The sequence below is a fragment of the Gracilinanus agilis genome, chromosome 5 (assembly GCF_016433145.1).
Source record: "Gracilinanus agilis isolate LMUSP501 chromosome 5, AgileGrace, whole genome shotgun sequence".
Classification (NCBI taxonomy): Eukaryota; Metazoa; Chordata; class Mammalia; order Didelphimorphia; family Didelphidae; genus Gracilinanus; species Gracilinanus agilis.
In genome coordinates this window covers 238,531,448-238,554,517 of record NC_058134.1, presented here as the reverse complement: position 1 = coordinate 238,554,517, position 23,070 = coordinate 238,531,448, and positions in this window count along the sequence as shown.

Here is a 23,070-nt window from a genome sequence, read left to right as displayed (position 1 = left end):
AAGAGTGGTAAGGGGTAGGCAATGGAAGTCAAGTGACTTGCCCAGGGTCACTTAGCCAGGAAATGTAGCCATCTAGCTGCCCCCCAAGAGAAGTTTTTCTGAGACATGAACTAAAAAGGAGGGAAATAACTCTGAGCTGAAATCAGTCTTACCATGTAGATTAGTCTGTTAGACTCAGTCACAGTTGATGGGTTACAGATGGATAAAATGCTAGAGATCCTCTAGTGAAACTCTCACTTTACAGTGCCAGAAACTGAGGACTAGAGTGCTGCAAAAATATGCCCAAGGCTGCATACAGGTCACCATTGGCAAAGCCAAGACTAAGAGAAAAATAGCTTGTAATCCCCAGTTCAATGCAATTCCTCTAAATTGTGAGACATCTAATCCTTGAAATGTGACCATTAGTGATTTCTTCCTTTTGGTTAAGCATTGTTCTTCCCCTTTGTCCTGGAAAGCTCATAAGATTTAGAACTGAGAGGATTTCAAATTTAAAGGTCATTCGGTCACTTCCTGTATTTTGTTAGTGTAAAAAACAGGGGTCTGGAGACTTGTCCAAGACTACACAGGTATTAAGTAGCAGACATGGGATTGAACCCAGGTCTCCTGATTTTTGATCCAGACCACCAAATGAAAAGAATGTTTTTGGCATATCAATTTCCTCCTTGACAGAAAATTCTATTGGCATGATGAAAGGACTGGCTTGCCCCACATGTCTACTAAGCTATAGGACTTTGCATCTATTGTTGTCATAAGATATAGGTAAGAGAAGTGAATGATGTTGTTGAGAGTAAACATACCTGCACAAGAAGATTTTTTTGTGCAGATTTGCAAGGGGAAAAGTAAAGGGTAAAGGGCATTTTGAACAACTTTGTTGTTGTCTTTGGTCCATGAGGAACTCGATGTTGCTCTGGGACTGGGACTGGGGGTGGGTGGGAGGGACCTTTTGTTTTCTAATATGAAGGTGGTGGGGTGACATAATGGATAAATCATTGGTCTTGTAATCAGGGAGATTTCTATTCAAATATTGCCTTAGGCATCAGTTGTGTGATCTTGGGTAAGGCTCTCAATTTCTCTCTCCTCAGTTTCCTCATCTAAAAATGATGATAATAATGGAATTTATCTCACAGAGTTGTCGAAAAAACCAAATGAGATAACACATATAAAGCCCTTTACAAAATTTAAAACACTATTTACATGTAAGTTTATTATTATGGTTGTTATCCATGTTACAGAACTCTAAGCAACATCACTGCTTTCCTGTCTAAAATTGATTTTGACTGTGGAAATACTGTTATTAGTACAAAAAAACAAAACAAACTCCTTTGGAAAATCTTTGTTGTTCAGTCACTGTCATGTCCAGTTCTTCATAACCTCATAGATCTTTGGTTGCCAGGTCCTTCTATCCTTCACTATCTCTTGAAGTCTGTCCAAATTTATGTTCATTATTTCCATGACACTATCTTTCCATCTCATCCTCTGTGGTCTCCTTTTCATTTGCCTTCAACTTCTCCCAACATCAGGGTCTTTTCCAATGAGTCCTGACCTCTTATTATGTGGCCAAAGTATTTAAGTTACTTGGAAAATCTTGCTTTATGCTACTAAACCAGAGTTACTACCTTAAAACCACACACACACACACACACACACACACACACACACACTTTTCAGAGGGAAAAAATGTGAAAGAAAATTCATGCTGAATTCCCAGGCAGCTCTCAGCTTCAACCCTGTTGTAATTTGTACCCTTTGTTTCTTGCTTCTTCTTCTTGACCACTCCCATCATCAATTCTTCAGGCAGTACTCCAGCATACATGATGCCCCTTGGGGCATAATTTATCAAAGACAGTCTTTGGTTTCTTTTTGTCCTTCTAAAACACATACATAAATATTTATCATAACAGCAACTCTCCAAATTAATTTTTTTTGTAGTACTCTCATCAGATAAATTAGTGCTAATTTATCTGATGAGAGAAGGAGGGCAAACATGGATAGAACCACACGGATCATAAGTGGATATTTGCATGTTGTATAGTCAATAGTGCTCTGCATCTAGAATCAAGAAGGTCTGAGCTCAAATTCTGCTTAATGTATTCATTAATTATGTTACCCAGGTAAAGCCACTTAACCACTACCTGCCTCAATTTCCTTTTTTTATAAAATTCAAATAATAAAAACACCTTCCTCTCATAGTTATTGTAAGAATAAAATGAGTTAATATTCAGAAAGTACTTTGCAAATTTTAAATCACTACGTAATTGCTAGATTTTGGTATTATTAGTATTATATAGATCAAATAATAGCAATGAATCATTTGGGAAAGTGATGAAGAATACTCTGTTGCTTAGGTTCTCTGAGCTCCTTAAGGAAAGAGATGGTTCTGTGTTAATTGGAAATTTTGTACCTTTAGATTCCATCTCCCAGAATTCTTTCCCCATCCCAAAATCCCTTTTTTCCCTTTATGTTACTGTTTATATAGTTCTGTAAGCTCCTCCCTCGCTTTCTCTTCCACATGCACAGTTTGGGTGAGCTCCCTCTGGACTCCAGCCTTTTAGTTTCCTTTTTGCTTCAAGTTAATTTTTAATAAATCTTATTAAATATAATACTTGGAGCATTTTGGGATATTAAATTTTTTAATCCACAGTTCTATTCCTGTTTTTATATCCCCCGTGCCAAGCACTGTGTTTGGTACTTAATAGAGGCTTCATACATGTTGATTGATTGATTGATTGATTTGACATTAGTAGTGGACAAGTAGCCAGTTTGCTTTTGTCTTAAATATATATAAATAAATATGCTTATTTATTTATAAATTAAATATGTATAAAATATATATAAAGAGATATAAGGGGTATCATGGCAGAAATTTGACTGACTTCCCAGGAAAATAATGTAAGCAATTACAAATTGAAAAAAACATCATCCCATAGACATACTATTAAACGAGAATTTGTCATTTCCACCCTTAAGCTGGTGATTGTGCCATAGATACAGAGAAAGTTTTCCTAGGTTTTCCCCATATTTGTCATTTTACATCATCTCATTTTTCTGACCTCCTATCTGTGCTATCAAAGCACCAGGCAATCATTTCAGAAATTCACAGTCCAGATTCTTTAGTTTGCAAATTAATTCCATTGAAAAATCAGTGTCTTTCCTGCTTACCTAATAGAGTTAGAATCAAGTGATTTTCAGGTAAAATAATTTTGCCTCACTGTTAAAAAAATATTACTATACCTTTTTTTAAAAATAATTTTATTTTCAAACGTATTTTTCTCTACTTCTCTACCCAGCAAGTCATCTGTAATATTTTTTTATAACCTTATCTTCTGTCTTAGAATCAGTACTGTGTATTCGTTCCAAGGCAGAAGAGTGGCATGGGCTAGGCGATAGGGGTTAGGTGACTCACCCAGGGTCACACAGCTAGAAAGTGTTTGAGGCAAGATGTGAACCCAGGACCTCACGTCTCTGGGCCTCACTCTCAATCCACTGAGCCACCTAGCTGCCCCCAATCTGTAATTTTTAAAAAATAAAGAAGAGCAAATGATGGGCGCCCCCACCTCCATAGTTTCCTATTCATTTCTACTTCCAAAAGTGCTATTGGAAATATATTTGCGTATGAGAGTCCTTTCTCTTTGTCTTTGACAAGATAAACATCCAACTTAGCTACACTGGTAGGTGCAAGAATGAGAATTTAAATTGTAGCATCAGGAAAGTACCATAAACCCATGAATGGGCATTTAGCAATATGAACCCAAAAAGTATATCTGAAATGAGACCAGCCCAAAGGCAAAATAGGAGACAGGATGTCTACAAATTGATATCAAGACAATCTGTGATATCATTCCAGACAAATATAGCTTAGGCTTGGGTCTAAATGGGCTGCAATGGTAACTTCCAAAAGATCTGGCAGTAGGCATCAATGACCTAGATATGGTAATTCCTGGTTAACTGATGTCAAGATTCAGGCTCCCTGCCTTTAGAAATGTCAGATGGGAGACAGCTAGGTGCCTCAGTGGATAGAGACCCAGATCTGGAGACAGGAGGTAACTGAGTTAAAATCTGGCCTCAGACACTTCTTAGCTATGTGGTTGTGTGACGTTAACCATGTCACTTAACCTCAGGATTCTAGACCTTACTGTCTCTCTGCCTTGGAACTGATAATTCAGCTTTGATTCTAAGGGTTTAAAAAAGAAAAAGAAAAAAGAAGTATCCGATGAGATCTCTTCTTAGCACAATAGTAGCAAAACCCTGCTGGATCTATTCAAGAATATTATTCCCTGTATATCTCTATATTCCTTGAAATCGTGTGTGCTCCTGGGGAAGGTTTGTGTGCTATCTATATTTCGAGCTTTTCCAGGTAGAAAGAAATGCAAGCAGAGTTCCAAAAGGTTAAGGCAGTGATCAATATTTGTCACAAGGTTCACAATAATTATATTACTAAACATTCGAAGTCCTTGCCTACTCTTTTGGTTTTGCCTTTGTTAAAGTTCACCGAACATGTGTAGTAAGATGTCTGCAAATTCTGGCATCAAGTATTCATGTCCTTTAGCATCATAGAATTAAAAGGTCGAGAGAACCTTGGAGATTACCCATGCTAGCCCCTCACTTTGCAGCTGAGAAACCTAAGGTCTAAAGAGGTTAAGACCTCCTGAAGCCCAAGTAAGTAGTACATAGGAGAATCAAGATTCAAAACAAGGTCTGCTATCTTCCAATTCAGTGCTCTTTTTGCTATACCAAAACTGTTTACCATTTTTTACTTTCCATCTAGAGTCAAGGCATTTGAACTGATGACAAACCAATAAAAATGACCACATGAGTCATGCTTGAATCCAGTTGTTTATTCTGTTCAAATCATCTCAAGCATAGAGAAGAAGCCAAGAATCAGTCCTCATTGAAGTAAGCTAAAGAATTGCTAAAGTAATGCAAAGAGGTCTCTGTCCAGTGCTGACCATGAAGAAAAGCAATGTTCTAATGCCCACAACTATAAGAGGATAGTTATACCTTGCCCCTTCCTTCTGCATAGGAATTTATGAGGAGAAATTAAAATAGAAAGTATTGTGTTTTTCTTTAGGATGCTGCATAATGTAAATATAATCAAGTTACTTGAGAAAAATACAGAAATCCATCTTCTGTATATCAGAGGAAAAACAGATTTTTATGGAAGCTATTTATACAATGATGAACTAAAGCAGCAGGAATATCACCCAGGGATGTACAGATGTTTTTAAAAGTTCACAGAGAGGGCAGAGCCAAAATGGTAAAAAGGTACAAAGACCCACCTATTGTCTACCAAGTTACCCTCCAAAAAGCTATGATATAATTCCTCAAAATGAGTTCTGAAGCAACATAACCCATAAAAAGACTGGGAGGAATAATTTTCCATCCCCCCAAAATTTAGAAGGCTGGCATGAAAGATCTAGGGCACCAGGGTGGAAGTGGAATGCAAAGCAGCATCCTAAGGCAGACCTCACAGCAACAATAGACCTTGGGTATAGCTGAATCAGAAGCAAAAGTTTATGGAGCTCTTAGTCACAGACAGTAAGGAGAGGTCTGACAACTACTTGGAAGGAAATTACAGGAGTCCTTTGCTGGCTGTGGGTATAAGTGTCATGTTGCCCATATGCAGAACCAGGTCATAGACTGGGGCTGGTCTCAGGGTGAGGAGGAACACTAGCACACACCAGCATTTGCAGTCACAGGGGAACAGAAGATGCTGATCATTGTTTCAAGGCAGGAAAGAGTGCTTGTGGTTACTCATAGACTAGAACACAGGCCAGGAATATATTCAACACACTTCTTAGATCATATCACCTTGGAAGATTAGAAATCAGATATAGATCCCCAGATCTAGGTCAGAAGGCAGCTGGACAAAGAATGTGAAGTTTAGAATAGTGCTGCCTTCGCCACAGGTACAGACCCCAACATTAACAGGTTTTCTTTAATTAAAAGAAGAGAAAAAAGTTGGAAAATGAGCAAAAAATGAAAAAAAGACATTCAACATAGAAAGGTGTTTTGGTGACAGGGAAGAACAAAACACAAACTGAGAAGAAGACAACAAAGTCAAAACTGTTGCATCCAAAGTCATCAAGAAAAATATGCATTGCTCACAAGCCCAAAAGAGAATTAAAGGATTTTTAAAAATCAAATAAGAGAGGTAGAAGAAAAAATTGACAGCTCAGTAAAGGAAGCACAGAAAATACTTAATAAGTGAATGCCTTTAAAAAACAGAATTAGTAAAGAAAAAGGCACAAAAATACAAAGAAGAGAAGAACTTCTTAAAAAAGCAGAACTGACCAAATGGAAAAAAAATATATAAAAATTCACTGAAGGGAAGAACTTCTTAAAAGGCAGAATTAGCCAAATGGGAAGAGAGGTACAAAAATTCACTGAGGAAAACAATTCTTTATAAAGTAGTAATCAAATGGAAAGAGAGGTACAACAAACACATCATTCAGGAAAATCATGTCTTAAAAATTAGAACTAGGCAAGTAGAAGTTAATGACTCCATGAGACATCAAGAAACAATCAAAGAAAGTCAAAAGAATGAAAGAAAAATAGGAGATGTGGAATATCTCCTTGGAAAAATAACTGACCTAAAAGAAATACAGAAGTGATAATCTAAGAGTTATTGGACTACCTAAAGACGTGATTAAAAAAAGGGGGGGGGGGCTTAGACATCATCTTTCAAGAAATTATCAAAGAAAAATGTTCTGATATTCTAGGATCGGAGGATAAAATAAAAATAAGAAGAATCTACCAACTACTTCCTTAAAGAGATCCCAAAAGGAGAACTCCCAGGAATATTATAGTAAAATTCCAAAACTTCCACATCAAGGAGAAAATATTGCAAACATCCAAAAAGAAACATTCAAATATCACAAAGCCATAGTCAAAATAACACAAGATTTAGCAGCTTCTACATTAAAGGATTAGAGGGCCTGGAATATGATATTCTAGAACAGTGATTGGGCAAACTTTTTAAAGAGGGAGGAAATTTGGAACTCAAAAAACAATTTTCAATATTTTACTACTACAGAGGTAATCCTGCATGAGGTATGTATCCCAAAGTGATAAAAAGGGAAAAGTGGAAGGACCTGTGTTATGTTGGTAATAAGAGATATTTTGGGGAAGCAGATAATTATTCCAGGGCCAGTAACCTCCAAGACACAGACACAGATTGACAGGCTTCAGTGAGAATGGAGGGGGTTACACACTCCTGACTCTCAAACCCCTCGCCCCAAGCAGTTGATTTTCAGTTGGCATAATGGAGACTGACTGAGGTACTTCTGGTAAGTTTCTGTTGAAGCTGAACTTCAATGATGTTCCCTTTCTTTAACTTATATTTCCCACAGGTCTGATAGAAGAATAAGTAGAAGCTAGTTATCTAAATGTTGAGGACTGAGATGGATCTGATCTTCTTAAAACTGGCAGCTGAGAGGATTCAAGCTAGGTGATAACTATGAGCTGTGAGTATCCCCAAATAATTCCCAGGCACAGATATTATAGGTAAAGCTTATATTAAGAAGGAAAAGGAAAAGCTAGAGGGGGTAATTAGGGTTTTGTTGTTGTTGTTGTTTTTTTGGTAATTAGGTTTTAAATAAGGAAAGGATAACCCTGATCTGTTAGGTTGAAGCTGCCCTTCCCCCCCACAGGAGGGGGTGAAGGCATTTGACTAAATTGACTCTCTTGTTAATAATGAATATTTCTAATCCCTATATCTCTAAATATTTGTTGTATTGATATTGGTAAGGACCAACCCTACTAAGCAGGCTAATTCCTGAGTAGAAACCACGATGGCTTTTGCCACAATGGCCCTCTCAGGTGAACCCCCAAGTCAGGAGCAGTAAGCAGTGATCCGCTCACCTCAACCACCAGAAAGCAACTGCCTAAACCCTTCTCAACTGTCCCCTCACCCAAAGTTCTCCAGGGGGGTCCCCTGGAATTCTGGGTGAGGCTGACCCTATATTTTGCAGGGATTCCATGCTGCAATCTCTACATAACACCTGTATGTACAAAAATATTTCAAGTAGCTCTTTTTGTGGAGGCAAAGAACTGGAAAGTGAGGGGATATTCATCCATCATCTGGGGGATGACTGAGTAAGTAGTAATGTAATGGAATACTATTGTGCTATAAGAAATGACAAGCAGGAGGAGCTCAGAAAAAGCTAGAAAGGCTTGCACAAACTGAAGCAGAGTGAAATGAGCAGAACCAAGAGAACACTTTAGGTGCATAATACATTGTACCATGAATGACTATGAATAACTTAGCTATTCTCAGCAATACAATGATCCAAAACAATCCCAAAAGATTCATGAAAAATTGCCATAGACTTCCAGAGAAAGAACTGGTAGAGTCTGAATCTAGACTAAAGCAAACATTTCACTTTCTTAATTTTTTTTCAAGTTTCCTTCTTCCATAGAAAGATTAATATGGGGAAATGTTTTACAAGATTGTACATATAAAATTTATATGAAACTGATTACCATCTTAGATATAAGGGGAGGAAGGGAGAAAATTTGAGACTCAAAATTCTTTTTAAAATATTGAAAATTGTTTTTACATGTAATAGGGGAAAAATAAAATTAGATTTTTGAAAAGTTTACAGAAACTCTTCCACAAAATGACTAATATGGAAAAATGTTTTTCATGAATGCACATATAAAATTTATATCAGATGAGGAGAAAATTTGGAACTCAAAATTTTTAAAAATAAATGTTAAGGGCAGCTGGGTAGCTCAGTGGAGTGAGAGTCAGGCCTAGAGACAGGAGGTCCTAGGTTCAAACCCGGCCTCAGCCACTTCCCAGCTGTGTGACCCTGGGCAAGTCACTTGACCCCCATTGCCTACCCTTACCAATCTTCCACCTATGAGACAATACACCGAAGTACAAGGGTTTAAAAAAAAAATCCTAAAAAAAATAAATGTTAAAATTGTTTTTACATGGAATTGGGGGGGAAATAAAGTATTTTTTAAAAGTTAACAGAAACTGGGAGTGGCTAGGTAGCTTAGTGGATTGAGAGCAAGGCCTAAAGATGGGAGGTCATGGGTTCAAACCTAGCTTCACATACATCCTGCCTGCACAGTCCTGGTCAAGTCATTTAATCCCCATTGCCTTGCTCTTACCACCCTTCTGCCTAAGAACCCAAACGCAGGACTGATTCTAAGAAAGAAGGTAGGAGTTAAAAAAGTTCACAGAAAAGATCTCAAAATAGTCATCAATTCACAGAGTGACTACTTAGATCATAAAGTAATAATATCAATGCCCCCAGACCTGATGCCTGGGAGAAAATTTTAGCTATCTGCTTGGCCCCATTTTTTCTCCCCCAGGAAGGCACAGAACAGTGCTATTCCCCATCATTGCTAGTTTCAAATTCATATGGTCCAATAAATTAAGGCAAACTATGAAAAACAGCAGAGAAAGACAGAGAGACTGATAGAGATAGGAACTACTTATGGCTTTTTATGCTTCTCTTTTCTCTCTCAAGGAAAATCATCTTCATATGAGGAAGAATAGAAATAATGTTAGTTAACTGAGAATTGGAAAGAGGAAAAGTGAGAAGATGGCAAAGTACCTTTACTTACTAAATTTAAATCACTACATCTGAATGAACTGCATTTCAGAGTACTGAAAGACCTTGAATATGTTTTCTGAAACGCTTTTTGCAATCTTGCAAAAATTGTAAAGAACTGGAGAAATGCCACAGGAATGAAGATAGGAAAATGTCCAATTTTTAAAAGTAGCAGATGGATTATTTTAACTACATGTAGGTGATCTTGATTTTGATTCCCAGAAACATTCCAGAACACATTATTTAAAAACGCATTCAGAATAATTTGTCAAGGGCAGTGTTGGTAATTATTAGCAATAAGAATTCATCAAGAACAAGCTCAGCCAAACTAACCTTTCCCTTTTGTCGGGGTTGTTGTTGTTCAGTCATTTCAGTTGTGTCTGATTCTTCAGACACCTCTTTGGGGTTTTCTTGGCAGAGATCCTACAGTGATTTGCCATTTCCTTCTGTAGCTCATTTTACAGATGAGGAAACTGAGGCTAACAGGCTTAAGTTACTTGCTCAGGGTCACATAGCTAGTAAGTATCAGAGGCCGGATTTGAACTCAGGAAGGCCCAGTGCCTTATGCACTATGGCACCACCTAACTGCCCCTTGATAGGGTAACTAGATGGAAATAGTCAAGGAATGCTATAGGCATATCTAGATACTAAACAAGTATTTAATAACTATAATAGTGATAAAATAATATTACACTTACATGAATCTTCAAGTTTTACAGAGGCTCTCATGATAGTTTTGTAAAAAACATGGAACAATTGAGGCTAGATTAGAGGTAAATTAGATCAGAATTTCTTGAATGACTTGATCCAAAGTGTGGTGATTAATGGATCTCTGGCAACCTGGGGAAAGACCTGTGGTAAAATCCTATTGTACCTTGCACTCATTCTGTTCAACATTTTTATACTGACTTAGCTGAAAGTATAGATGATATTGTTTATCAGATTTTCAGATGACATAAAATAGGGAGGAATAACCAATAGGTCAGATGACAGGATCAGGATCCCAAAGTATTCCAATAAGCTAGAGTTCCAAGACAGATTTAATAAGATGAATTCTATAAAAATCAATATAAATTTCATCATGGGTTCAAAAAATAAATTATATAAGTTCATGTGGGGAAAATTTGGTATGTGCCTAGACAAGAGTTTGTGTGGTTAAAAAAACCCCAAAGTAATGAAAGGTTTTGGGTTCATTCCATATGATAATCCAGTTAAGGGGTTAGAAGATGCTTAGATTTGAAAAGAGAGATATAAGAGAATAATAGCTTTATTCAAGTATTTGAGGGCTATAACATGGGAGAGGGATTAAACTTCTGCTTATCCCCAGATAGAACTAGAAGCAATGAGGAAAGCTGAAGAAACAAATTCAGTCCTGATATTAAGAAAAACTTCTTTAAAATGATAACTACCCAACAGTTTGATGGACTGACTGCTTTGGGAAATTTACCTTCACTGGAAATCTTTTTTTTTTTTTTAATCCTCACCTTCCATCTTAGAATCAATACTCAGTATTGGTTCCAAGGCAGAAGAATGGTAAGAGCTAGGCAATGAGGATTAAATGACTTGCCCAGGGTCACACAGCTAGGAAGTTGAAATCTTTCTTTAAAAGATAAAATGACAACCTATCACACATTTTGTAGCATGGACTCTTATTCCAGTATGTTTTGTTTTGTTTTTTTAACCCTTACCTTCTGTCTTAGGATCAATATTAAGTATTTGGTTCCAAGGTAGAAGAGCAGTAAGGGCTAGGCAATTTGGGTTAAGTGACTTGCCCAGGGTCACACAGTCAAGAAGTGTCTGAAGCTTGATTTGAACCCAGGAACCTCCTCTCTCCAGGCCTAACTTTCTATCCACTGAGCTGCTTAACTACCCCTCCAGTATGGTTTTAACGAGATGGCCTTTGAGGATCCCTTCTAGCTTCTAAAAACCTCAGCATTTGACTGTACAAACTCAACATGAGTCAACAGTGAGACATTTTAATTGATATAAAAGCTAATGAGAGTTTTGCCTGTATTAATAAAAGTAGTGTCTATAATGATGATCTTGCTACAGTAGAATATAAATCTCCGAAGGAAAATACTTTTGTCTTTGTCTTTGTATTTGCAGGGTCTTGTACGTGAAAGGCATTTAACAAGCCCATGTTAAACTAAATTGACCTCTGCTCTAGTCAGGACATATCTGAAATATTTGGTCCAGTTCTAGACATCTCACATGAAGAAGGATATTGACAGATTGGCGCAAGTCCAAAGATGGGTCACTAGTATGGTGAGAAGTCTCAGAATTGCCAGGCAAGTGTAAAGAAAAGACTTAGTGGTTGAGGACAGGGGAAGGGTGGATGGGACAAGAAAACCGTCTTCAAGGATTTGAAGGGCTGTCATTTGGTGGAAGGAATAGGCTTGTTCTATTTCTCCCTTGAAGGAAGAAATAGAAGCAATGGGTAAAAGTTGCAGGTTCTAAGATTTAGAATCTCTCTAAGGAAAAACTTCTTAGCAGTTTTCTGCCTTGAGAATTAGGAGGGGGCTTCCCTGGATGACGTGGAGCAGATGCTAGATGACCACTTGTTAGGAATGTTGGGGTGTTCCCATTCAAGTGCAATGGACTGTCTAAGGTCTATTCCAGCTTTGAGGTTCTGCAATTTCGAGACCTCATCTCTACTCCCAGCTAGCTCAGTGTTCCTAAGACCTCTTGGACAAGGGCCCTCCATACCTTGCTTCCTCTGGTCTTTTCTTCATGCTCATGAATCTCATCCCCTGAGCTTTGATCCTAATGGTCAGGTCCCTGTTAACTGCTCCTCAGTTTCCCAGACAATGATTGCCTGTCTTCATACCATTCTACTTTTGTCTCTCACTTTGGCCTCCTTCCAGTAACTGGTTTGCCTCTACTTATTTGCCTAACTGTGGTTCCCATACCATCTCTAGTCAAGCCCAATGTACCACAACAAATTGTCTGTCTAGATCAGTAACTTGAAATATTTTAAAACATTGCTGGTAGCACTTAATTTGTGTTTACCTACTTGTTCACAATATTTTTCCCTCTCATTTAACTCCAACCACACTAAGGAAAAATATTTCCTTTAATTATCTATCAAGTGAATTAGCAGAATTTAAGTGAATGGATGGAATTAGTGAATATAAGATCATTATGTTATTTTTCAAAGCTTCCTGTCTTGAAAATATTTAATGAATATAATCAGGGAAGCTCACCTCATCAGTTCTGTCAGTCAGTCAATCATACTAAGTTTTGGGGAAATAAAGAGACCAAAGAGAGTCGCAGTCTAATGGTGGAGCCAAGAAGCTCCAAGTTTAATGGTGAAGCCAACATGTAAACAGCAATATACAAAGAAGATATCGCATGGAGAAACTAGGGGGGGAAAAGAGAGAGGCATTACTGGGACTGTCTTCCAAAGAGATACAACAAGAAAAGGACCCATATGTACAAAAATATTTATAGGAGCAATTTTGATGGTGGCAAAGAATTGGAAACTGAGAGTATATCCATCAGTTGAGGAATGGATGAACAAGCTATGTTATATGATTGTCATAGAATACTATTTTGCTTTGAAATGACAAGCAGGATGCTTTCAGAAAAACCTAAAAAGATTTGAACTGATACAGAATGAAGTTACAGAGCCAGCAGATCATTGAACACAGTAACAGCAATACCATAAGAAGAATCAAATGTGAATGACAGCTATTCTCAGTAATCCAATGATCAAAGATAATACTGAAGAATTTATTTTGAAAAATGCTATCTCCCTCCAGAGAACTGATGAAGTCTGAATGCAAATCAAAGAATAATTTTTAATCTTTTCTTTCTTTTTCTTTTCTGTTTGTTTTTTTTCTTTGAAAACATGACTAATATGGAAATGTGTTTTGCATGACCACACATGTATAACCTCTATCAAATTTCTTGCCTTCTCAGTGAGAAAGAAGGGGAAAGAAGGAGTGAGGTAATTTGAAATTTGAATATTTTTAAAAACAAATGTTAAAAAATAAATGTATTTGGGGGGTAGCTGGGTAGATCAGTGGATTGAGAGCCAGGCCTAGAGACAGAAGGTCCTAGGTTCAGATCTGGCCTTAACCAGTTCCTAGCTGTGTGACCCTGGGCAAGTCATTTGACCCCCATTGCCTACCCTTACCACTCTTCTGCCTAGGAACCAATACACAGTATTGACTCTGAGAGGGAAGGTAAGGGTTTTATAAACAAACAAACAAACAAACAAACAAATAAATAAATAAATGGACAAACAAACAAACAAATAAATAAATGACCGAGTGAATGAATGAATAAATAAATAAATATATGTTTTTGTAATTGGGAAAAAAGAAGATAATTCATTTAACCTAAAAAAGAAAAGAAGAGAAAAATCAATAGAGAAAAGGCATCACTATTAAGGGGAATACAGAAAGGTTCCCTGTAGAAAATGGAGTTTTTGTTGGGACTTTGAGGAAATTAGGAAAGCCAGAAGTTGGAGATAAGGAAAGAGAATATTCCAGGCCTAAGATACAGCCAGTGAAAATACTTAGAATCTGGCTCTGACCTTCCTTTTGTGAGAAACAGCTAGGAGTTCTGGAATTTATACCCCTCTGGCGCTATGTGTAGTGCTATGCATAGGAGCCAGTATTCCAACCCCTCTGGGCTCAGCAAGATCGTATATTGCAAAAATAAAGGATCCAATTAGTTCAAAAGGAAAGGTTTATTATGTGCATAGTCCTCAGTCCCATTAAAAAGGAGTCTCAACACTCTTATGGCTTTGCCCCTGCCCTGACAATCTCAAGGAGTAGCAGATAAAATAGCTACACTTAATTGAATATCCAATAAGTAGTATATCCAAACCATTCGAAGTCCCCTTGAGACTATCAACAACAGGGAACCAAAGAAAAAAACGGAATAACAATTGATGATAAGCTTAGTTTTGATGAACTTGACCAAATCCAATAGAATATGGCCAAATCCAAAGGCCACAAATATTCTAAAGTTCTAGATTTGCTTATAAACTTAGTACAAATAGATCACCACTTAAAAGTAACTATTGTCTGAAATCAGGGGCTTTTTTTGTCATGGACCCCTTTGGTAGTTAGTCTGGTAAAGCCTATGGATCCCTTCTCAGAAGAGTATTTTTTAAATAGATTTTAAGAAATTGTTTTGCATAAAATAAAATAGATAGGATTACCAAAAAATGAAGTATAGTGAAATTCGGTTATAATTTTTTTTAACTCATGAACCTCAACTCCTGTGTTAGAGTATAATAAATGTCAGTACTTAGTAAAATGTAGATTCCTCTGGTTTATTTCAACAAATGTTTATAAGGTACCTACTATGTGTAAAGCATTAGATTATTAAGGAAAAAATGAAATAGTTTCTACCCTTTCTACAGGAGTGATAGAATGTGTACACAGATGAGTAATCACAAAGCAATTTAAACCTGACATAATATCCTGTACATAGTAAGTGCTTAATAAGTATTAATTTAATTTAATAAATTAAGTTTAAAGACTTGCACAAAAATATTTATAGCTACGCTCTTTGTGTTGGCAAAAAATTGGAAAATGAGGGGATGTCCTTTGATTGGGGAATGGCTAAACATATTGTGGTATCTGATGGTGGTGGAATATTATTGTGCTCAAAGGAATAATGAACTGGAGGAATTCCATGTGGACTGGAATGACCTCCAGGAATTGATGCAGAGTGAAAGGAGCAGAACCAGGAGAACATTATACACAGAGACTGACACACTGTGGTAAAATAGAATGTAATGGACTTCTGTACTAGCAGCAATGCAAGAATCCAAGACATTTCTGAGGCACTTATGAGAAAGAACGCTATCCACATCCAGAGAAACAACTGTGGGAGCAGAAACACAGAAGAAAAACAACTGCTTGATCACATGGCTCAATGTGGGTAAGATTGGAGATGTGGACACTCTAAATGATCATCCTAATGCAAATATTAGTAATATAGAAATAAGTCTTGATCAATGACACATGTAAAACCCAGTAGAATTGCTCATTGGCTACAGGAGGAGGATGGCAGGAGGGGAAGGAAAGAACATGAATCATGTAACCATGGAAAAATACTCCCAATTAATTAATTAACTCAAGATAGATAGATAGATAGATAGATAGATAGATAGATAGATAGATAGATAGATAGATAGATAGATGAATGAATAAATGAAGTTTAATTAAATTGGGTCCAGCACAGCTGCAACTCATTTGGGAAAGACAAGACAGTAGGTCCAGCCTCATGGGACCTAAAAAAGTCCCATAAACCTGTAGGAAGGTGAATGTAGCAAACTGGACTCAGTGAAACTCTGGACCTTATCTGTTATCCAGTTTGGGATGTTCTGTTCCTCTAACCATGTCTCTGCTCATTCTTCTCAAACTCTATGATTATATTTGTGACTGATTTCTGGCCTCTCAGTTTAGCATGCACTATCCCTGGGAACTAAGCTCTGGTTTTGCCCAACCAAGTCCAAAAGAGTACTAGAGCTAGGGTCAGAGAATCTGAATTCGAATCTTAGTTCTGTTGTTTACTTCCTGTGTAATCTGGGACAAATCATTTGACTTCTCTGGCACTCAAGTTTCTTGATCTATAAAATGAAAGTGGTCAAAATAGTCTTTAATGGACCTTTGAAAATTCTAAACCTGTGATCCTTTGCTACTGGCCCCTTTGTGAATGACGGTCTTCCAGCCATGGGCTTTTCTTACTTCCCCAAACCAAGGGGAAGCTTTGGAAGGCTCTTAGTCTTAGCCTATAGCACGTTCTCCCTTTTCAGCTTTATACATTGAGGCCACTCTAAAGGTCTAGGCTTTTTAGACTCTATGGAGTCATAGAATCATAGGATCATAGATTTAACAGAGCTGGAGAAGGAAATGGCAAACAAACCCAATATCTTTGCCAAGAAAACTCCAGATGGGGTCACAAAGAGTCAAACATGAATGAAACAACTGAACAATAGCACACTTCTTATGGAGAAAATGAAATTATATGGATTAGACAATAATATAATCCAACACAGGCAATATTAGTTGAATATCTAGATTCAAAGAGTGGCTGCTAATGGTTCAATGTCAGCATGGCAGGAGTTCTCCAGGGTAATATAAGGCAAATGGTCCTTGGTTCTATATTATATAACATATTTTTCAAATGAACTGGGTAGAGGTATAGAGAATGTGCTCATTACATTTGCAGGTGATTTTTTTTAAAAGCTTGAATAGATAACTTACACAATGGATGATAGAACAGGATTCTGTGGAATTCTGACAGGCTACATCATTGAATTAAATCCAATAGTACAAAATTCAGGAGGGATAATGTACATTTTTGCATTGGGTACAAAAAATAAACTTCCTGAGAATGAAGTAGGGAAAATATTGGTAGTAGTTCTGGAAAAAATCTGGAGGATTTTTATTGGACTGAAAGTTGAATATGAGTCAGTAGTATGATGTGACTATCAGAAATTGATTGGATGAAGGAACTGGGCATGTTTTAGCTCAGAGGAAAAAAAGACTCAGAGGTACATGATAGCTATCTTCAACGATGTTCTCTTTCTGACATGCTCTAGCTAAGTGGCCATTAGCAAGTCATTTTATGTCTGAGGATCCAAAGCAACTCTAAAAGTAACCTTGGACAAGTTATTTAATATCTGAATGTCCCAAGCAACTCTCTAAAACTTTATATTGAAGATTAAATGCCCAACCACATCAGGAATTCTCTATACTAATAAAATAAAGTCAGGGCCCCAATTACTTTTGTTATTGCACTTAGATTTAATTTGAAGAGATCTTAATTACAGCTTTTATGAATGGATTGCAACTCTGATTTTCCTAAAAAAAAAAAAGTTTTAAACTTGTGCGATTGACACCTACTTGTGAATTTCAAAGGTATCTTTGCATATATGCTAAAGGATGTGAAATAGGTTAGAGATCTTAGTTAACTAAATGACTTATTTCTTCCCTTTAAAACCATCAATAGGATTCAAGCAGTTCCTCTAACCCAGTGCAAATGCATTCTCCCTAAAATGATTGTTGTTACAAGTGATAACATTTGTATAACCCAGTGGAAGTGCTTATTGGCTCTGGAAAGAGGGAGGGAAAGAAAATGGATCATGGAAAAATATTTTTAAAAATAAAGAAAAAAGAAGAAAAAATTATTGTTGTTCGATTGTATCTTCCCAATCTCATTTGGGATTTTCTTGGCAGAGTGATTTACCATTTCCAACTCCAGCTCATTTCACAAATGAGAAAACTGAGGCAAACAGGTAAGTGACTTGCCCAGGGTCACACAGCTAGTGTCTGAGCTCAGATCTGAACTCAGTTCTTCCTGACAGCAGACCCAGCACTTTATCCACTGTGCCACCTAGCTGCCCTCTCCTTAAAATTAGCCTGATAGACACCTAGCCTTCAAACCGGAAGACCTACACTTGGGAGCTGCCTCTTGGAAATACTGCCTGGATTTACCAGGGATAAATCACTCAACTTCTCAGTGCTTTAGGCAACTCGGAAGGCTATATATAAGTTGGAAAGAAGGTGCTGACCTGCATTGCTGGAGAAAGTTTCACGCCCTGGGAGTTCTCTATACTGATGAAATCCCAAGTTCAGTCCCTATCCTCGTTCATGCCTGGCAGACTGCAAATTTCTTCAGAGGAGAGACTGTCCCTTTTTCCTCAGTACTTCCTAGTTCAGAGCCTGGTACATCCTAGTCATTGTATGAATGCTTATTGATTGATCTCTCAGCTCAAGGGTGCCTTTCTGAGACCAATACATGTATGGAGGAGGAATTCTTCTTCTGTCTTCTGTCATTTCTTCCAAACAAAGATTCTGTGACTTGTTCCTAGACAGTGAAGTCAAAAACTTCCAGTCTGGCTCACATTCTTTTTTTTTTTCAACTGATCTCATTTTGGGGGAATCAACACAAAATTTCTCATAGACTCTTGGCTTAATGTCAGTAAAAAGTAGCACGCCCTTCTCTTTCAGGCATCTCTTTGCTAGAGATGATATAGCTAGAAAGCCTTGTTTGGCAAGGTCCAAGGTGAAATGGGCTTCTCTTTCACCTCCCTTCTGTTAAATTCTAACCAGTCACTCTTCTCCCCATACCAGTTAAGCCTGCCTGTGTTTTCTAGGACAGTCTGGCCAGGTCTTGTTCCAGGCTGATTGAAGAGAAGGGTAGTAGGAGAAAGGGCAAGGAGGGTAGGGAACTCCTCTAGTTGGGAAGGATTTTAACTTCTGTGGAAGAGAGAGATTCAAAGAAAGTTAAACTTCAGCCAATCTGGGAGGAAAAAATTAGCCCATTATTTACTGCTACACTTAAGCTGAGGAAGATTCCATTGCACGAGGGTGAAGGTAATATTTCTAGAACTCACAAAGCACCTCTCTGCCTCTTCTTTCTAAGCATAATGGACAGGGAATGAGCTGGTTTGGATCTGGCCAATCCCCTGACCTCCTTCAACTACCCAGGATGCATCATGATTTATAGCCAAAGCCCAGAAAGCACTAATGAGGCCAAGGATGTTAGGTTGGCAGAACCATGTCAATTATTGAAAAATCTGGCTTTCCATTTCCCAAACATTGTACTATCATTAACCAATTAATCTTTGGATTATACAATAAAGTAGGTAATTTAAAGGCTAATGAGGATTAAACAGAGGAATTTAAGAACAAACTTCCTAGAAATCATAAAACTAAAATACAATATCTGTTTCGAATAGTCCTTTGGTCAAAAAGAAATCAACAAATGTGCAAAGGGTAGTGGTACCTTCCAGCCAAGCTAAACTTTTTGTAAAATAGTTTATAAGTGGGATAGCTAGGTGGCTCACAGGATAGAGTGCCAGGCCTAGACTCAGGGAGACCTGGGTTCAAATCTGGCCTAGGAAACTTCCTAGCTATGTGACCCTGGGCAAGTCACTCAAGCTCAAATCACCTAGCTCTTATTACTTTTCTGCCTTGGAATTGATCCTTGTGTTGATTTTAAGAAGATTTAGGGCTAGGAAGGTTTTGAATGCTTATATAGTTCAATTCTCTCAATTTAAGGAATCCGATCATCAGTTCACAGACCTAAGAGCAGGAATTAACTACCCTGAGAGGTATATGGATATAAGGGCTTCCTGACTTGTATGGGGGGCACCCCTAACTTCCAACTGAAAATGGCATTTCCTTCAATTAAGAATACTTTTATGATCCATGTATAACCCAGTGGAATTGCTCGTCGGCTCCAGGAGGAGGGAGGGAAGAGGGGCAGGAAAGAACATGATCATATAACCACGGGAAAATATGCAAAATTAATTGATTAATTAATTTTTAAAAAGAATATTTAGATCAATAATACATGTAAAACCCAGTGAAATTGTGCCACGGCTAAGGGGGGCTAAGGGGGATTTAGGGAGAGGGAAAGAACATGAAATATGTAACTAGGAAAAATAGTCTAAATAAATAAATAAATGATAAAAAATAAAAATAAATTTTAAAAAAGAATATTTAAAAAATGTTATATTGGACCCACCCTTACCAATCTTCCACCTATGAGACAATACACCGAAGTACAAGGGTTAAAAAAAAAAAAAAAGAAAGAAAATGTTATATTGGAGAGGAGTCCATAGGTTTCATCAGATTCCCAAAGGGGTCCATGACATAAAAAAGTAAAAGCTATGAATCTCTAATTTAGAGATTAGCCTAGAGACAAGTGGCTTACCCAAGGTCACACAATGGAATAAATATAAAAGTTAAGATTCAGATCCAAGTCCTCTGACCCAGTGTTCTTTCTTCTTTGCTGCCTCTGGCAATGAGCTATTTTACATTGTTATTATTATTAAGGCAGCTAGGTGGATAGTGTTGAGCCTGGAGTCAGGAAGAGTTGAGTTCAAATCTATTCTCAGACACTTAGCTGTGTGACCCTGGGCAAGTCACTTAACTGTGTTTACCTTAGTTTTCCCATCTACTTAAAAAAAAAAAACTGGAGAAAGAAATGGCAAAACCACTCTAGTCTTTTGCCAAGGAAACACCAAAAATGGAGTCATGAAGAATCAGACATGATGGAAATGACTCAACAACAACAAATTACTTATAATTAATTTTTTATATTAAACAAGTGACCAAAATGTTCTAGGTGTTATTGTGGAATAGTAGTTCTGAAATAAGAAAACTGAGTTTAAATCCTGGCTCTGATCCTGAATTCCTCTGTGATACTGACTTCTCTGGACCTCAGTTTCCTCATCTGTAAAATGAAGGGGTGCTTGGACTGATCTTGAAAGCCCCTTCCAACTTTCTATCTCTGTTCCTAAATATGTGTTGACAGAGCACTATCAAAAACCTAGGAAGGCAGCAGCTGGGTAGCTCAGTGGATTGAGAGCCAGGCCTAGAGACGGGAGGTCCTAGGTTCAAATCCGGCCTCAGCCACTTCCCAGCTGTGTGACCCTGGGCAAGTCACTTGACCCCCATTGCCTACCCTTACCACTCTTCCACCTATAAGTCAATACACAGAAATTAAGGGTTTGAAAAAAAAAAAAAACAACCTAGGAAGGTGAGAAATAAATGGAGGGAGNAAGGGTTTGAAAAAAAAAAAAAAACAACCTAGGAAGGTGAGAAATAAATGGAGGGAGGACTGTGAGCCAGTTGAGTGAGAGAAACAGGAGAGAAGCTGACCCAGGCGGCCAGAGGAGAACAGAAAGGGCTTTCTACTGCCATTTCCTGTCGCTGGAACCAGGCTATATGAATCTGGGACTGGAGGCAGCCGGCACCCGTAAGGCTAAAAATTCCCAACTATGGCATTCAAGGCCCTCCATCATTAGGTTCTACTTTACCTAATCTTATTTTCCCCAGTTCCCCAAGGCAAATCCTCCCCTTCGGCCATCGCCATCCGAGACTCTCCGGTGCTTCCCATATGCCTATGATTTGACCCAGCCTTTAGGCTCATTCCTCGCTTCTACACTTCCCTTGGCAAATTTCTGGGGCCTGAGAGCTGAGAAGATATTTAGAGACTATTTTGCCTTGCTCAGGCTCATTCTCTCTTTCTCCCTCCCTCCCCCAGCATCACAGGAGCGCGGTTCCTCCTCCTCCCCTCCTCCTTTACTGAACTTTCCTCAAACTCCGCTACTAACATGGCCGCCCTGGCGGTGGGAGGCATTTGGGACTTGGGGTGGGATAAGTAAACCGGGAGGAAGATGCTGCTTCTTCGCACGCGCCCCTCCCCCCTTCCACCGCTCCGGCTGTCTCAGAACAAGAGTAAACACAGCATTCAGACAGCTCCTGCATTTTCCCAGTATTTTGGTCTAGTGGACCGGTGGCTGAATCTGGACGATGGGGGTTCAAACATCTATCTTAGTCACTTGATTAGCTGTATGACCCTAGGCAAGTCCTTTAATTTCAACTTGAGTTCCCTCATTTGCAAAAATGAGTTGAACAATAGCACACACTTGTAAATAAAACTAGCTAAAGGAGGACAGATAGGAGAATGTGAGACGGACAGAGAGAGAAGGTGGAAAGAGAAAAGAGAAACAGAGAGAGGAGAGGAGAGACAGAGACCCAGAGACAGATAGAGACAGCGACGGTGACAGAGACAGAAACAGACAGAAAGACAGACAGAGAAGGTGGAAAGAGAAAAGAGAAACAGAGAGAGAAGGAGAGGAGAGACACAGACACAGACACAGACACAGAGACAGATAGAGACAGAGACCCAGAGACAGACAGAGACATCGACAAAGACAGAAACAGAGAGACAGAGAAGGATTACAGAGACAGAGAGTACACAGAGGGAGAAGGAGAGGCAGAGACATAGAGAAAGAGAGAGACACAGAGATAGGCAGACAGACAAATAGATGACAGACAAATAGAACCATATAGATAGAGAGAGAGATAGGTAGGTAGGTAGATAGAAAGGATAGACAGACAGATAGAGAGAGAGAGAGAGAGAGAGAGAGAGAGAGAGAGAGAGAGAGAGAGAGAGAGATGATACAGACAGAAAGATAGATGATACAGACAGATAAATGTTAAGTCATTTCAGTTGTGTCTGACCCTTCATAACTCCTTGTGGGGTTTTCTTGGCAAAAATATTGGGGTGCTACTTCCCTTTCGAGCTCATTTTATAGATGAAGAAACTGAGGCACACAGGGTGAAGTGACTTGCTCAAGGTCACAGAGCTAGTGCCAGAGAACAGATTTGAACTCAGGTCTTCTTAATTCCAGACCTGGCATTCTATCCACCTAGCCAGATGTAGCTAGATATAGACAGACAAAGAGAGTTATTTATTAAGTGCTTACTGTGTCAGTTCTAAGCATATAATACAAGCAAGCAGAGAAACCTCTACCCTTCTTAAGGTTCCGTTTTACTAGGGGAAGACAACACACAATGGTCTCATTTGGTTACAATTCTACCAAGAAGTTTTCCATGACAAGCTCAAAAAAGAGATATTTTTAAAAATCAGTCTTTAACATCAGTGTTTGTTGAATCCAACACCTTTCCTGGATGATAAATAGCTGATGATACCCACATAAGGTGTTGGTCAATGCAGC